At 46.6% G+C, this 18,500-nt stretch overlaps 1 long non-coding RNA gene across 1 annotated transcript; it reads left to right on the top strand.

The window, feature by feature from the left end:
* The first annotated feature begins 1,432 nt into the window (after nucleotides 1-1,432).
* On the top strand, nucleotides 1,433-18,295 carry LOC141252032 (uncharacterized). The gene is made up of 2 exons (XR_012313513.1): nucleotides 1,433-1,879; nucleotides 17,233-18,295. It is a non-coding gene; the product is annotated as an uncharacterized lncRNA (long non-coding RNA).
* Nucleotides 18,296-18,500: the final 205 nt, after the last annotated feature.

The raw sequence follows: 18,500 nt of genomic DNA, 5'->3' as shown, positions 1-18,500 counted from the left end.
GATCCGATCTGGGTCATCATATACGAGTCCCAGAGCAGCGAAAAACCTATCCACTGACTGGAGAGCCGGGGAGCCCAGGGGAAGAGAGAACGCCCAAGATTGTGGGTCCCCTTGTAGGAGCGAGATGACAATTCCCACCCTTTGTTCTTCACTCCCCGATGACCGAGGCCGCAGCCGAAAGTACAATTTGCATGCCTCCCGGAAAACAAAAAACTTGTCCCGCCCCCCAGTGAACCTGTCAGGGAGAGCTACTTTAGGTTCTGGTCCGGCTTGCTCCAGAGGATGCAAAACCTTGGACCTAACGTCCGCCAGCTCCATGGACAAACTCTGCAACTGCCGAGCTAGACCGGCTACTGGATCCATGGTAGCTGGAGAAAAACTAAGTGGGTCGGTGAAAATGTCACGCTGTCTCTGTATACTGGAGGTAGGGAGCCTAAGCTGACCCTAAGCTGGGGCCCTGACTAATCCCTCAACCTGGAGGTACTGTTAAAGGTACAGAGGTCCAGGCCGCCAGCGTAACCCCTACCTCCTGAGGATCCCTGCACCTAAGTAATCTAGTCCTGAGAAGGACCCCGATCACAACAAAAGAGGACAAGTAATAATATGCCCACACACAGTACTTAGACGAACGAGACAGTACAAGGGAAAAACCAAAACCACCTGGCATACAAAAACTACACAACTACAACAGAGGGAACTCCAACGGGAAAGGAGATAAATGATAAAGCGAGGAAGGGAAAAAACACTCCAAATACACTTATCTCAGAAACTCCAAATACAACGATCCGCTCTGTAAGTCTGTGTGAAATGCTTTCACCAACACTTCCCAAACAGACCAGCAGGCATATGAAGGAGTCTCATTACAGCAACATTGATTGCAGCTGGGCGAGGCTGGACCTCGTCTAGCACAGAGAGAGAGAGAATTAACTCCCTCACTGCCGAAAACACCAAGCACCAAAAAGTCAGCTGCGAGAAGTCAGGCTGTGTAATCGTGACGATCTTCGTGGCGACACACCCGTGACACATGCTCACTGAAAGGGTTAACAGAACATACTCGCTCATCACTAGTGGTCACGTGATGAAGAGATTCTGATCAACTTCTCTCAAAGTTTGGTGCTTGCTGGAAATTTCACCATGGCTGGACAACCCCTCTACTGAAAATGGGTGAGGACCCTGCTCATAAGAAATTATGCTTTAAAGGTTCACAAGTACAAAAAATCATGGCAGAAAAACATCAAAATGTTCTAGATGCTATTCTAAAACTAATATTACAAAACATGTTTTATTCTTCTCAATTAAAAGTCCAACTTAGTTTACTTTTCACTCACTCTATGTCAGTCAGGCACGATGTCAACAAAACGTTATGAAATGGAAAAGCACACATTGCACCTGCAACATAACCTTAGTGACATGTATGTTATCTACCGGATAACCAAATCAAATTAAAGTGATCAGGAAAGAATGAACTGATGTTTTGACTGAGACGGTAACTATAGCTGCAATTACCTTTGACTGCACAGACATTTTAATATGCAGTGTTTGGTTTTATGTGTATTTTATACATTAGATATGGTTCTATGTTTGAAAAAGTTTTATGCAAAGCTAAATCGTGCATTATATTAATTCCCATTTATCTAAAAAAGTAGTCTCACAAAATGAACCCATGCAGACTTTAGAGAGTAGGTCCCTATGCTTGGGATTCCCTTCTATGTTGTGGAATTGATCACCACTCTGGCAAATAAGGATCGTCCAGCAGCAAAGAAAGTATGGCTCGACGTGATTTTTTCTGGCAATACCAGGTGATCCCCAGAGGATTGAGCCGACCTCCTGCAATCAAATCACCACAACAATTGCTTTACCTTAGAAAGGGGTTGCCATGGTAAGTCAAACCCTTTAATCTCGCAAAGCTTTAGTAAAATACTAAATTGTCCTGAAAATGTGTTATGTTTAATTTGGTCGCTAACTTGTGTGCTCTAATTTAGTAGCTAAGGGAGTGAAGTTATGACTAAATTTAAAGGGCAGAATTATTTTCATTTTATTTCAAGAATTGGTTCTTACGGGATTTATCTAAATTTCTTTTTTCTTCCGTTCAGCATTAGGATATATAAACAGGCATTGTTTAAAGAAAACCTGTCATTAGATCAGAAAGTGGCCAAATATTGCTCTTGTTTTATTCCTACTGCTCCTCTGTGTTTTTCTTTTTCTTTTTTTTAAATCCACCATATGATTAAGCCAGCTCTCTTCCCCACCCAGCGCTGCCTCCTTCTGCTTGACTGCCTCCTCTATGATGTGTGGCTTCAGGCAATGGAGGCGGTACTGGGTGGGGAATAGAGCTGGAGTGACAGAGGCTTTAGATCTACAGTAGCTCTTCAGCCTCATTTACATATTACCATATTTTGCGGACTTTAAGATGCACCGAAAAATTTTGGGGAGGAAAATAGGAAACACATTTTTTTTAATAAAATGGTGGTGCCTTTTATCTTACCGGGGATGGTGGGCAGCTGCGGTGGGGCAGGGTCCCATGAGGCAGGGTCGCTGCGGTGGGAAGCTGGCAGGAGTAGGATGATGCTGTGGGTCCTGGGCTTTTCACAAAATGTCGGCGGAGTCCCCGCACTTCCCATTATTTCCCCTGCAGTGGACTTCGGTAAAATGGCTGCCGGAGGCAGCGCATGCACAGATTGAGATCTCGGGAGCCGAGATCGCAGGAGATGAGATCTCTATTTGTGCCGCCTGCAGCGGCCACTTTCCCAAAGTCCACCGCAGTGAAGACAATAAGTCTGACATTTTGTGAAAGCCCGGGGCCCGCCGCAGCCTCGCACCGCCGAACACTCCACCCTCATGTAAAGGTATTGCTGAACTTCTCTTTGAAATAACTCCAGTACATGTGCATATAAATAGTTTGGGGTGTGAAATCCTGCTGACAGATCCCCTTTAAATGTCGCTTTTTTTAAATAGCCTATTGAAAGTGCTAATTGACGTTGTAACAAGTCAGCCGTTTATTTACACTTATATGTTACAATAATCATGCTTTTTTGTAAATATGATTGTTTGTACAATCACTTATTCCTCCATTCTCATATATTTTTCATATCAAGCGACAGTTTCCATTATAAGTGACAATTACAAGTGAGCGGATGTGCTGATGGCAAATTCTGACTTTGATGGCGGCACTTGGAATCTCTGTACTTGTTTACACTGGGCAATCATTTTGAATTATATCTAAAAAAAATTTATTCCTGCAATTATTTCTTTGTCTAAAAGATCCTTTAAATGTCCTTTGACCTTCTCAGTCCTGTGAGTACATTATTAACATAAAAATACACATAAAAATATGTATAAAACGTTAATAAATATTCATTCAGTGCATATGAAAATGTTTCCTTTACCAAGCTGTGCCGGTATGTAAATCCAACCTTAAAAAGATTATCTGGCAGTAATTTATTGGGCTTGAGGATGCCGAAAATAACAAATGCTGGGCACATCACCTCCACTCCTTCCTTGGTCATTGTTGACAGACTGCAGCAATGACATTACAACTACAGTGCTTATTACAGCTGCAGCCAATTGGTGGGCTCTGTGATCCTTGGGATCTACGTTGGCATCTCTGCTGAGTCCAGTGATTGGCTAAAGCAAACGGTCACATGAGCTGTATTCATGACGTCATTGCTGCAGAGAGGCAGCAAAGACAGGGGCATCGGTGGAGAGGCAGCACCGGACCGCCCAACGGTGATTAAGCCTATGGGGAAATGTTCAATGCTGCCAGATCTGTCAAACCGGAAAAGTGCTCACGGTTAGAAAAGCTGATTTTTAGTACTGGAGTATACTGATGACATGTCTAAATGACATTGCTATTGTTACATTTATTACATAGGTGGACTCATTATTTATTTTATATGCTGCAGTATTTAGCTCTTTATTGTTTTACATTCCTGGCTGTTTCTTCTGGAATCCCTCATTCACTGTATAATCAGTATTTTGACATATAGAACTGTTATATCTTGAGAAATAATACTGATGAATCATTTAGGGACAGATGAGGCAGTTGCAATTAGCGATTGTGTAGTAAATGGGCTGCGACTCACAGTAATTATTAAAACGCTCCATCCCTTACATCATTTTTACATTTTTTTTTCATGTCGCAGAAACAAGCTGTTATCTGTCTGCAATTTTTCATGTACACGGTAGAATACATTTAAGCAGCAAAAACATGAACATAAAATAATTCAGAACACAGTGTGCCAAAATAAAAGGAGAAATTGTTCAGGTCATAGATATATAGGAGAAAACATGTATCTAACAATGGCTTTATCGTTCTATGTATACCGTGCACCCGGAGGCATATTTAGTAGCAGATCTTTGCCAACAGTTTTCTGTTGCCAAAAATGACACAAAATATACTAGAATTGTATACAAAATTGTCATACAGATGATGAGAACTGATGTGAGTTCAATGCTGGAACATGCTCAATAATACCTGATATTATGTCACACGCAACTGCAAAACAGATGAAAAATTATTGTTCAAAATGCTGTGTCAGTCAGTTACTGGCAAAAACGTTCATATGCAAGGCCTTAAAAAAAATAAAAAAAACAACTCTAAAAAGTGTCAAACAAGAAAGAAAATATTCTTTAAAATAGCTGATCATTCAATGAAAACATTCTGTATATGAGGTAGGCCATAAAACACCATGAGCAGCGCTATGTGAGAAGCAGTGAGGGCTGTCAAACACAATGAATGAAACAGACTTTGATTAACTGCAGAACTGATGACTTGCTATGATGCAGTTCGCTCTACTGTTTGTTATAAGGTAATAGTGTGTATATACGTGTCAGCCTGGAAGTGCGTCTGAAATAAGACAGATACACATTAAGTACAGATATCTGAAAGCTGTTCATACAGGGCATCAAGTTGATAATGGGCATGAAGTGCACTTTGAGATATGATATCAATATTTACATTGCATTTTTCTCACCAGTTTAAAGGGATTTTCCAAGCAAAATAAAAATACACCAGCTGGTTAGTATATTAAAAAATAACAAACAAAGCTATACTTACCTGCTGGTTCCTATCTGAATCCATTGCAGGTCACTTTGTGGTCTGAATTTATACCAGAAGGGAGACCTTGACGTTCCAACATTGAAGCTCCAGCAGCAACACGACCGCTGTGGCCTGTGATTGGCTGCAGTGCTCAGGTGACTTTAGCAGTGTGTCATCGGTGACATCAGCAATGCAGCTGGGATGGTGATGTCATCCTTCAGGTGTAAACACAGACCAGAGAGCAGCTTGCACTGGATCTAGGCAAGATCCAATAGGGGAGTGTCATATTGTTTGTTATTTTTTAATATACCAACCCACCCATAACATTTTAATTTCGCCTGGACAACCCCTTTAAGGGCCTCCTGGTTGCTTCAGCACTGCACATGACTTCATTTGCAGACTCCTACAAATGCAGTATACGCTAATTGTGCAGCAAATAAAGTTTTTGAGAAACATAGTTGCAATGACAAGCTAAATGTTTTGAAATCAGTGCGATAACTTTCACTGCCATAGCATAAATCCTTGATTATATCACATATGTCAACTACGCTCAGAAAAAATGTTTAATACAAAAAAATATACTGTAGATGTATACCATACACATCTGTTACTGACTTCCATTTAAATACTAGGTGACTTCAGAACAGTTAAAGCACTGCACTGCTGGAGTAGTGCTGAAAATCCAAGTCCCCTGCCCCCTGTCTGACACTCACCTTCCGGTGTTTTCATCTGTTTTCACTCCTGCTCCGGTCCGTCTCCTGCAGTTTGTGACCTGCCCGCTGCTCCAGTGTGTCATGGAACGAGCCTGAGGTCACTATTCAATGTAAGTATATGAGAGCCTCGTTCTGGCCTTGTTCTGACTTTCATAGACTTGCATTGAGAGCTTGTGACGTAGCTTCTGACTTATGGCCAGTCAGAAGCTGCGCTCACAAGATGGCACCGCGGGAACGGAGCAGCACCAAAAAACTGGTGAAGATGTCGGAGGGTGAGCATATGACTGGGGGGGAGGGGACTTACATTTAAAGCACCATTCCGGAGGTGAAAACACACCTGCTGGAGTGGTTCTTTAAAAAAACATCAGAAACCAGCCAGATTGCATAATTTAGGCAATAATTTCTCCTATACGTCTGTACAGTATGTTACATTATTGTTCTGGGTACTGTCCCAATGTATATTTCAAATGTGGTGAGTGCAGTGTAAAGTCGATTTTAAAAAAAGGTGGCTCCTAGCCTTTACTAAATTGATCTGCATCAGGATGAAATGACCCTTCCTGATCAAGCCATCTTTTGTCTATAAAGATTATGTGCTTTAGCTCTTCTTTATCCATTTCTACAACTTAGAATTGTTACCTATCTAGTGTCTACATTGGACCGGATGTAGATGTTTAAAATTTCAAAGTGGAGATAAATTCAAGTATCTCAGTAGCTGTAGTTTAATGGCCTCGCATCTAAGGTATTCACAGTACAAATCCAAAGGGATCTCTAAGTAAGGGCTCATTCAGAAATCCTTTTTCGCATAAAAGTTCAATTTGTGTTTTTCATGGACAGCGCTTGTACATAGTATAGTCTATGGGGCTGTTTACATGCCAGTTTATATTTTTGTGGACCCTATGGCCGGCACAAAATCGCAGACACGTGTCTAATATTGATCTGAATATTGGATCAAAATAGACAATGCAAGTCTTTGTTTGTGAAAAAATTGGACAGCACAGATGGCATTCAAATGCTGTCCATTTTCCATGGACTGCTAGATAGTGGAAGGTGGAGAAACATTTCTTTTTCCTCAGATGAGAAAAGCACGCTAGCAGCGTTCAAATCCCACCAAGGACAACATCTGCAGAAGAAATGCTAGCGCAGGCTTCCAGTATCCGTTGTTTCAGATGCGGCACATCTCGTATCTTCACAGCATAGACAATTGCCTTCAGATGACCCCAAAGATAAAAGTCTAAGGGGGTCAGATCGGGAGACCTTGGTGGCCATTCAACTGGCCCACGACAACCAATACACTTTCCAGGAAACTGTTCATGTAGGAATGCTCGGACCTGACACCCATTATGTGGTGGTGCACCATCTTGTTGGAAAAACTCAGGGAACGTGCCATATTCAGTGCATAAAGAGGGCAACACATCATCATGTAGCAATTTCAGATATCCAGTGGCATTGAGGTTTCCATTGATGAAGAATGGCCCCACTATCTTTGTACCCCATATACCACACCATACCATCAAGATACGAGATGTGCAGCATCTGAAACAACGGATACTGGAAGCCTGTGCTAGCATTCTTCTGCGGTGTTGCTATCAGTGTGTCAAGATTGGAAGAAGAGTGTTGCATTGACAATCCAACACAATGGGCAGCACTTTGAACACATTTTATAAGTGGTCATAAACTTGTAAAAAACTCATGAAATAATAAAGTTATGTTAAAACCAAGCGCACCATTATTTTTCTTATGAAATTCTCAATAAGTTTGATGTGTCACATGACCCTCTTCCCATTGAAAAAAATAAAGTTGGATCCAAAATGGCCGACTTAAAAATGGCCACCATGGTCACCACCCATCTGGAAAAGTTTTCCCCCTCCCATATACTAATGTGCCCAAACAGGAAGTTGATATCACCAACCATTCCCATTTAATTTAGGTGCATCCATATAAATGGCCCACCCTGTATAATATAATTGTCCCTCTGTCTGAAGGCTCTGTAGACTGCGCAAGCACGACACACCTGCGCAGTCTGGCTCCAGACAGAAGAACGCATTGAACTGTTACAGGTAAGAGGAGTGTGTATGGCGCTGGAGATCGCAGTATGCGTAGGCACTGAACGCATACTGCCATCTCTGGCGCCATACTTACATACTTACCTGACCGGGAGGATCATTGCCGTGGCGCCTCTCTTCTCGCCGGAGACTGGAGCAGGAGTGAATGCTTCGGAATCGGCGCATGCGCATAGCGCTATCTGGCGCCATTTTCCTGAAGACACATTTGCAGTGTGTCTGCAGCAAAATGGCGCCGGACAGTGCAGTATGGGCACAAACGTACTCCGGCGACACTCCTCCCCCGGCCTCGGCAGAACAGGACACACCAGCGCTGGAGCACAGGGAAAAAAGGTGAGTATAAGTGGGTTTTTTTGTATGTGTGCAGCGTGAAAGGGATGAGGGAGCCACACATACCAGGATTGGGGGTTTAGGGCGCCACACATACCAGGATTGGGAGATGAAGGGGCCACACATACCAGGATTGGGGTATGAGGGAGCCACACATACCAGGATTGGGGGATGAGGGGGCAGCACATACCAGGATTGGGGGATGAGGGGTACCATACATACCAGGATTGAGGGGTGAGGGGTACCATATATACCAGGATTGGGGGATGAGGGGACCATGCATACCAGGAATGGGGGGTGAGGGGACCATGCATATCAGGATTGGGGGTGAGGGGACGATGCATACTAGGAATGGGGGATGAGGGGTACCATGCATACCAGGATTGGGGGATGAGGGGTACCATGCATACCAGGATTGGAGGGTGAGGGGGGCCATGCATACCAGGATTGGGGATGAGGGGTGACATGCATACCAGGATTGGGGGGTGAGGGGTGCAATGCATACCAGCACTGGAGATGGGGTGTGCCATGCATACCAGCATTGGGAATGAGGAGTACCATGCATACCAGGATAGGAATATGGGGTACCATGCATACCAGGATGATGGATGGGGTGCCATGCATACCAGGATGAGGGGTACCATGCATACCAGAATAGGGATGAGGGGTACCATGTATACCAGAATAGGAATATGTGGTGCCATGCATACCAGGATTGGGGGATGAGGAGTGCCATGCATACCAGGATGAGGGGTTGGGTGCCATGCACATCAGGATTGGGGGATGAGGAGGCCATACATACCAGGATTGGGGGATGAGGGGTGCCATACATACCAGAATTGGGATGAGGGGTGCCATGCATACCAGGATGAGGGGTACCATACATACCAGAATAGGGATGTGGGGTACCATGCATACCAGGGTGAGGGATGGGGTGCCATGCATACCAGGATGAGGGGTACCATGCATACCAGAATAGGGATGAGGGGTACCATGCATACCAGGACAGGAATGCAGGGTACCATGCATACCAGGATGAGGGATGGAGTGCCATGCATACCAGGATTGAGGGATGAGGAGGCCATACATACCAGAATTGGGATGAGGGGTGCCATATATACCAGGATGAGGGGTACCATACATACCTGAATAGGGATGTGGGGTACCATGCATACAAGGATGAGGGATGGGGTGCCATGCACACCAGGTTGAGGGGTATCATACATACCAGGATAGGGATGAGGGGTGCCATGCATACCAGGATTGGGGATGAGGGGTACCATACATACCAGGATTGGGGATGAGGGGTGCCATACATACCAGGATTGGGATGAGGTGTGTCATGTATATCAAATTTGGGATGAGGTGGCCATGCATACCAGGATGAGACATGGGGTGCCATGCATACCAGGATTGGGATGAGGGGTACCATGTATACCAGATTTGGAATGAGGGGTGCCATGTATACCAGGATTGGGGATGAGGGGTACCATGCATACAAGGATTGGGGATGAGGGGTGCCATGCAAACCAGGATTGGGGATGAGGAGTGTCATGCATACCAAGATTGGGGATGAGAGCGCCATGCATACCAGGATTGGGGATGAGGGGTGCCATGCATACCCGGATTGGGGGTGAGGGGTGCCATGCAAACCAGGATTGGGGATGAGGGTTGCCATGCATACCAGGATTGGGCATGAGGGGTGCCATGAATAGCAGGATTGGGGATGAGGGGTGCCATGCATACCAGGATTGGGGATGAGGGGGTGCCATGCATACCAGGATAGGGATCTGGGGGGACCATGCATACCAGGATAGGGATGAGGGGTACCATGTATACCAGGATAGGGATGAGGGGTACCATGTATACCAGGATAGGGATGAGGGGTACCATGAATACCAGGATGAGGGGTACCATACATACCAGGATAGGGATGAGGGATGGGGTACCATGCATACCAGGATTGGGTATGAGGGAGCCATGCATACCAGGATGAGGGGTACCATGCATGCCAGGATTGGGATGAGGGGTGCCATGCATACCAGGATTGGGGGTGAGGGGTGCCATGCATACAGGATTGGGGGTGAGGGGTGCCATGAATGCGCGGATTTGGGGTGAGGGGTGCCATGCTTACCAGGATTGGGGGTGAGGGGTGCCATGCATACCAGGATGAGGGCTGGGGTGCCATGCAAACTAGAATAGGGATGAGGTGTACCATGCATACCAGGATGAGGGGTACCCATACATACCAGGATAGGGATGTGGGATGGGGTACCATGCATACCAGGATTGGGGATGAGAGGTGCCATGCATAGCAAGATTGGGGGTGAGGGGTGCCATGCATACAGGATTGGGGGTGAGGGGTGCCATGCATACCAGGATTTGGGGTGAGGGGTGCCATGCATACCAGGATTAGTGGTGAGGGGTGCTATGCATACCAGGATTGGGGGTGATGGGTGCCATGCATACCAGGATGAGGGGTACCATACATACCACGATAGGGATGAGGGATGGGGTACCATGCATACCAGGATTGGGTATGAGGGAGCCATGCATACAAGGATGAGGGGTGCCATGCATGCCAGGATTGGGATGAGGGGTGCCATGCATATCAGGATTGGGGGTGAGGGGGTGCCATGCATACCAGGATTGGGGATGAGGGGGTACCGTGTAAACCAGGATTGGGGGTGAGGGGTGCCATTCATACCAGGATTTGGGGTGACGGATGCCATGCATACCAGGATTAGTGCTGAGGGGTGCCATGCATACCAGGATTGGGGGTGAGGGGTGCCATGCATACCAGGGTGAGGGCTGGGGTGCCATGAATACCAGGATAGGGAAGAGGGATGGGGTACCATGCATACCAGGATTGGTGATGAGAGGTGCCATGCATAGCAAAATTGGGGGTGATTGGTGCCATGCATACAGGATTGGGGGTGAGGGGTGACATGCATACCAGGATTTTGGGGTGAGGTGTGCCATGCATACCAGAATTAGTGGTGAGTGGTTCTATGCATACCAGGATTGGGGGTGAGGGGTGCCATGCATACCTGGATGAGGGCTGGGGTGCCATGCATACCAGGATAGGGATGAGGGGGCCATACATACCAGGATTGGGGATGAGGCAGCCATGCATACCAAGATGAGGTGTTGGGTGCCATGCATATTAGGATTGGGGAAGGAGGAGGCCATACATACCAGGATTGGGGGATGAGGGGTGCCATACATACCAGAATTGGGATGAGGGGTGCCATGCATACCAGGATGAGGGGTACCATAGATACCATAATAGGGATGTGGGGTACCATGCATACCAGGGTGAGGGATGGGGTGCCATGCATACCAGGATGAGGGGTACCATGCATACCAGAATAGGGATGAGGGGTACCATGCATACCAGGATAGGAATGTGGGGTACCATGCATACCAGGATGAGGGATGGAGTGCCATGCATACCAGGATTGAGGGATGAGGAGGCCATACATACCAGAATTGGGATGAGGGGTGCCATGTATACCAGGATGAGGGGTACCATACATACCTGAATAGGGATGCGGGGTACCATGCATACAAGGATGAGGGATGGGGTGCCATGTATACCAGGATGAGGGGTACCATACATACCAGGATAGGGATGCAGGGTACAATGCGTACCAGGATGAGGGATGGGGTGCCATGCATACCAGGTTGAGGGGTATCATACATACTAGGATAGGGATGAGGAGTGCCATGCATACCAGGATTGTGGATGAGGGGTACCATACATACCTGGATTGGGGATGAGGAAGCCATGTATAACAGGATGAGTGATTGGGTACCATACATAACAGAATTGGGGGATGAGTGGTGCCATACATACCAAGATTGGGATGAGGGGTGCCATGTATACCAGATTTGGAATGAGGGGTGCCATGCATACCAGGATTGGGGATGAGGGGTACTATGCAAACAAGGATTGGGGATGAGGGGTGCCATGCAAACCAGGATTGGGGATGAGGAGTGTCATGCATACCAGGATTGGGGATGAGAGCGCCATGCATACCAGGATTGGGGGTGAGGGGTGCCATGAATACCAGGATTGGGGGAGAGGGGTGCCATGCAAACCAGGATTGGGGATGAGGGTTGCCATGCATACCAGGATTGGGCCTTAGGGGTGCTATGCATACCAGTATTGGGGATGAGGGGTGCCATGCATACCAGGATTGGGGATGAGGGGGTGCCATGCATACCAGGATAGGGATCTGGGGGGACCATGCATACCAGGATTCAGATGAGGGATCATGCATACCAGGATAGGGATAAGGGGTACCATGTATACCAGGATAGGGATGAGGGGTACCATGTATACCAGGATGAGGGATGGAGTGCCATGCATACCAGGATAGGGATGAGGGTTACCATGTATACCAGGATGAGGGGTACCATGCATACCAGGATAGGGATGAGGGATGTGGTATCATGCATACCAGGATTGGGTATGAAGGAGCCATGCATACCAGGATGAGGGGTACCTTGCATGCCAGGATTGGGATGAGGGGTGCCATGCATACCAGGATTGGGGGTGAGGTGTGCCATGCATACAGGATTGGGGGTGAGGGGTGGCATGCATACCAGGATTTGGGGTGAAGGGTGCCATGCATACCAGGATTAGTGGTGAGGGGTGCCATGCATACCAGGATTGGGGGTGGGGGGTGCCATGCATACCAGGATGAGGGCTGGGGTGCCATGCATACCAGGATAGGGATGGGGGGTACCATGCATACCAGGATGAGGGGTACCATACATACCAGGATAGGGATGAGGGATGGGGTACCATGCATACCAGGATTGGGAATGAGAGGTGCCATGCATAGCAAGATTTGGGGTGAGGGCGGCCATGAATGCAGGATTGGGGGTGAGGGGTGCCATGCATACCATGATTTGGGGTGAGGGGTGCCATGCATACAGGATTAGTGGTGAGGGGTGCCATGCATACCAGGTTTGGGGGTGAGGGGTGCCATGCATACCAGGATGAGGGCTGGGGTGCCATGCATACCAAGATAGGGATGAGGGGTACCATGCATACCAGGATGAGGGGTACCATACATACCAGGATAGGGATGAGGGATGGGTATACCATGCATACCAGGATTGGGTATGAGAGAGCCATGCATACAAGGATGAGGGGTGCCATGCATGCCAGGATTGGGATGAGGGGTGCCATGCATATCAGGATTGGGGGTGAGGGGGTTTCATGCATACCAGGATTGGGGATGAGGGGATGCCATGCATACCAGGATAGGGATCTGGGGGGACCATGCATACCAGGATTCGGATGAGGGGCCATGCATACCAGGATAGGGATGAGGTGTACCATGTATACCAGGATAGGGATGAGGGGTACCATGCATACCAGGATGAGGGATGGGGTGCCATGCATACCAGGATAGGGATGAGGGGCACCATGTATACCAGGATAGGGATGAGGGATGGGGTACCATGCATACCAGGATTGGGTATGAGGGAGCCATGCATACCAGGATGAGGGGTACCATGCATGCCAGGATTGGGATGAGGGGTACCATGCATACCAGGATTGGGGGTGAGGGGTGCCATGCATACAGGATTGGGGGTGAGGGGTGCCATGCATACCAGGATTTGGGGTGAGGGGTGCCATGCATACCAGGATTAGTGGTGAGGGGTGCCATGCATACCAGGATTGTGGGTGAGGGGTGTCATGCATACCAGGATAGAGATGAGGGGTACCATGCATACCAGGATGAGGGGTACCCATACATACCAGTATAGGGATGAGGGATGGGGTACCATGCATATCAGGATTGGGGATGAGAGATGCCATGCATAGCAAGATTGGGGGCGAGAGGTGCCATGCATACAGGATTGGGGGTGAGGGGTGCCATGCATATCAGTATTAGTGGTGAGGGGTGCCATGCATACCAGGTTTGGGGGTGAGGGGTGCAATGCATACCAGGATGAGGGCTGGGGTGCCATGCATACCAGGATAGGGATGAGGGGTACCATGCATACCAGGATGAGGGGTACCATACATACCAGGATAGGGATGAGGGATGGGTATACCATGCATACCAGGATTGGGTATGAGAGAGCCATGCATACAAGGATGAGGGGTGCCATGCATGCCAGGATTGGGATGAGGGGTGCCATGCATATCAGGATTGGGGGTGAGGGGGTTCCATGTATACCAGGATTCGGATGAGGGGCCATGCATACCAGGATAGGGATGAGGTGTACCATGTATACCAGGATAGGGATGAGGGGTACCATGCATACCAGGATGAGGGATGGGGTGCCATGCATACCAGGATAGGGATGAGGGGCACCATGTATACCAGGATAGGGATGAGGGATGGGGTACCATGCATACCAGGATTGGGTATGAGGGAGCCATGCATACCAGGATGAGGGGTACCATGCATGCCAGGATTGGGATGAGGGGTGCCATGCATACCAGGATTGGGGGTGAGGAGTGCCATGCATACAGGATTGGGGGTGAGGGGTGCCATGCATACCAGGATTTGGGGTGAGGGGTGCCATGCATACCAGGATTAGTGGTGAGGGGTGCCATGCATACCAGGATTGGGGGTGAGGGGTGTCATGCATACCAGGATAGAGATGAGGGGTACCATGCATACCAGGATAGGGATGAGGGATGGGGTACCATGCATATCAGGATTGGGGATAAGAGATGCCATGCATAGCAAGATTGGGGGTGAGAGGTGCCATGCATACAGGATTGGGGTTGAGGGGTGCCATGCATATCAGGATTAGTGGTGAGGGGTGCCATGCATACCAGGATTGGGGGTGAGGGGTGCCATGCATATCAGGATTAGTGGTGAGGGGTGCCATGCATACCAGGATTGGGGGTGAGGGGTGCCATGCATACCAGGATGAGGGCTGGGGTGCCATGCATACCAGGATAGGGATGAGGGGTACCATGCATACTAGGATGAGGGGTACCATACATACCAGGATAGGGATGAGGGATGGGGTACCATGTATACCAGGATTGGGTATGAGGGAGCCATGCATACCAGGATTGGGATGAGGGGTGCCATGCATACCAGGATTGGGGCTGAGGGGGTGCCATGCATACCAGGATTGGGGATGAGGGGTGTCGTGCATACCAGGATTAGTGGTGAGGGGTGCCATGCATACCAGGATTGGGGGTGAGGGGTGCCATGCATACCAGGATTGGGGGAGAGGGGTGCCATGCATACCAGGATAGGGATGAGGCGTGCCAGGCATACCAGGATAGGGATGAGGGCAGCACATAACAGGATGGGGGAACAAGATTGGGGAGCACAAATACCAGGATGGGGGCAGCACTAATACCAGGATGGGGGCAGCACAAATATCAGGACAAGGGCAGCACAAATACCAGGATGGGGGCAGCACATACTAGCATGGGAGACCATATACCAATAAAAATGCTCGCCACCCGGGCATAGAATGGGCTCAATAGCTAGTAAAATATATAATATCTCAGTTTTAACAATAATAAATGGTTTACCTGTTGAAATAAAACCCCACAAAAACAACAAAAATTTAGTATTGTTGCATGTGTAATGATTAGCACCATAAAAGTATATCATTTTTTATGCTGTACTGTAAATGCTACTAAAACTATGAAACACTGACGTAATTGCCATTTTTGTTAATCTTTGCTTTAAAAAAAAGTCAAAATTGTAGCAATAAAACATAATAAAGGATATACATTGAGTATCACCGTAATCGTACTGACTTATGTCAATTTAACTGAATATCAAATTCTGTAAAAGATACAATTTAAAACTACTCCATATTTAGGGCCTGATTCATCAAGGCTGGCATTGTTCACGGAGGAGGCGTGCTGGAGTCAGGCGCTCCTGATTCATGGAGAGGCACATGCCTCTCCATGAATCAGGAGCATTGGGCAAGTGTCGGGCACCTTAGTATGCACATCGCCACAAATCTTATTCCAATCCATGCCAGAGTAAGATTAGTGGCATAGTTAATACAGCCGCTCGTCATAAATTTGAAGAGCAGCAGTCAACACACTCCTGTCCCACCCCAGCTCCGCTCACTTAGTCGGAGCTGGGCGAAAGTGGCATAGAATGCCAAAATTTTCTACATTTTTGCACAGCTTCAATTACGCTAAAATTATACGACTTTTCAAAACTTTTTCAAAGCTCTCTGACTTTCAGTCATAGAGGTGCGGCCTCAGCAGTCTCCGCTCAGTACATAGTGAGCGGTGGCTGAAACCATGCCCCAGCACTAACTGACAGACAGTTTAGCACTGATGCACTGCTGAGCCGGCTGTAAGTCAGAGCCGGAGTGTGGTAACAGCGGTGCCTGAAGCCACAAATCTATGACTGAAAGCCGGAGTCTGCCAAGAGGAATAAAGTTCATTTCTTCCCAGCAGCCATGCTTTCAATGCAGCGGCTGACTGGGTTCAGAATGCTTCTGACCTGAAAATTAACCCCATATCTGCTGTTTAATAGAGTTTTTTCACATGACAGGTTCTGTTTAAGCAATTCCAGTATGGTTTAATGGTGAGTCTATTCAACACCAGTACTTTTTAATTCAACATGTGATGCTGTATGTCATCATGTTCTTCTCTCAAAAACTGTATTTGAATCTACAGTAAGAGAAAAAAAACTGTGAATATGAAATTGAAGGCACACTGTGATAACATATGGCCTAGTAACAGTCTATTTGCATTTGTAGTGCCAGGTTTGAACTACGCTCAGGGGCATTATTGGTGATGAAGAAGAGAATGTACAAGTAAATACACAGACTGGTGCAAATTAAAAAAGTTTTTATTTCTCAGAGGAAACAGGTTTATTAGTTATTCAATAAAGCACAATTCTTGACAGTTACAATACAGGCTAACAGCTTGGTGGTTTTAATGGACATACAGTAGAGACCAAAAGTTTGGACACACATTCTCATTTAAAGATTTTTCTGTATTTTCATGACTATGAAAATTGTACATTCACACTGAAGGCATCAAAACTATGAATTAACACATGTGGAATTATATACTTAACAAAAAAGTGTGAAACAACTGAAAATATGTCTTATATTCTAGGTTCTTCAAAGTAGCCACCTTTTGCTTTGATGACTGCTTTGCACACTCTTGGCATTCTCTTGATCAAGTGCACCCAAGTTATCTGAGAGTTGGCTGGATCACTTCCCCGGAGGACACAGGACTTGGTGGGCTGTTATAACATGGCTAGCAGTTGTAACCTGGAACACCGTAAAAACTTGAAGACTGCACCCCGCTGTGTCCTTTACTTAATTGCTGCGTCACCTTCCTTGCACTACACCAACATCTAAAATTAACCTATTTAACTTCCCTGGGGCCTAGCTCTACCAGTGGAGAGCTGAACCAACTCTGTTGCATCACCAACGGCCCCAATGGATCTGAACAGCAGCGACATACCACGGGTGGAGTCACAAAACTTTATCCCCAAATCTTTATTCCTCTCTTTTCTTTATTTATTGACCACCCTGGGCCATGGACCGGTCACGCCGCCGTGACTACCCCAATAGAACCGACCGACCCGGCATCCGAGTACCCCATGGTCCCAGGGGGCGCGTCAGACACGTCATTTTTAAGGAAATTTAAAGTTCTCGCTGCCTTCTAGTCAGAATTAAAGATGGAATTTTTAGCACTTCTCAGAGAAGATTTTTTTTCTTTAGGTAACTTGTCATGCTGTCTGTAAGTAGATACAATATAAAATATGAAACATCAAAGTTCCTGCTTTGGGAAACATATAAAACCAAGTATGATAGGTGTCTGAAAAGTCTGCTGATGCATTTAGTGATGTTGCTCAATGAGTTTGTTTTGCACAGTAAATTAGAGCATAGACACAGATTTCACATGCCAAAGCCGCCATAAATCCAAAACTCAGATTGCTTGCTGCTCTAATAAATTCTAACTTCCAAAACTTTTTTTTAAGTTACGTGCTGTAGAAATGCTATAAATGTTTATCCGTAGTAAAGGATGTAGTATCCAACCCAGCAGTTATAACTAGATATTTTTTTGACAAAGATATACTTCCGAAATATCCTGAGCATGCAATTTACATAGAATATGGAGACATTTTATGTAGACATTGACTAAAAATGAAATTAAACAATGAATTTAACCAAGTCTATATTTTTTTTTGCTTGAATTTACTGCTTTCATCCAGTCATCCAGTACAATGCATCCTTGTAAAGATGAAGTAATACAGTCATTGGATATAGCAATTAGTATGGATCGTTTGGTTCGTCAATTCTCCATTACGTTGGGAATACAGGCTCTAAAAAGGCACACTTGTATACTTTTATGGTAAATATGGAGTATGGAGG

This window comes from Phyllobates terribilis, unplaced genomic scaffold (assembly GCF_046119375.1).
Source record: "Phyllobates terribilis strain yellow unplaced genomic scaffold, ASM4611937v1 Scaffold_2__4_contigs__length_985480577, whole genome shotgun sequence".
In the NCBI taxonomy this organism is placed as follows: domain Eukaryota; kingdom Metazoa; phylum Chordata; class Amphibia; order Anura; family Dendrobatidae; genus Phyllobates; species Phyllobates terribilis.
This window is presented reverse-complemented; position numbering and strand designations above follow the sequence as displayed.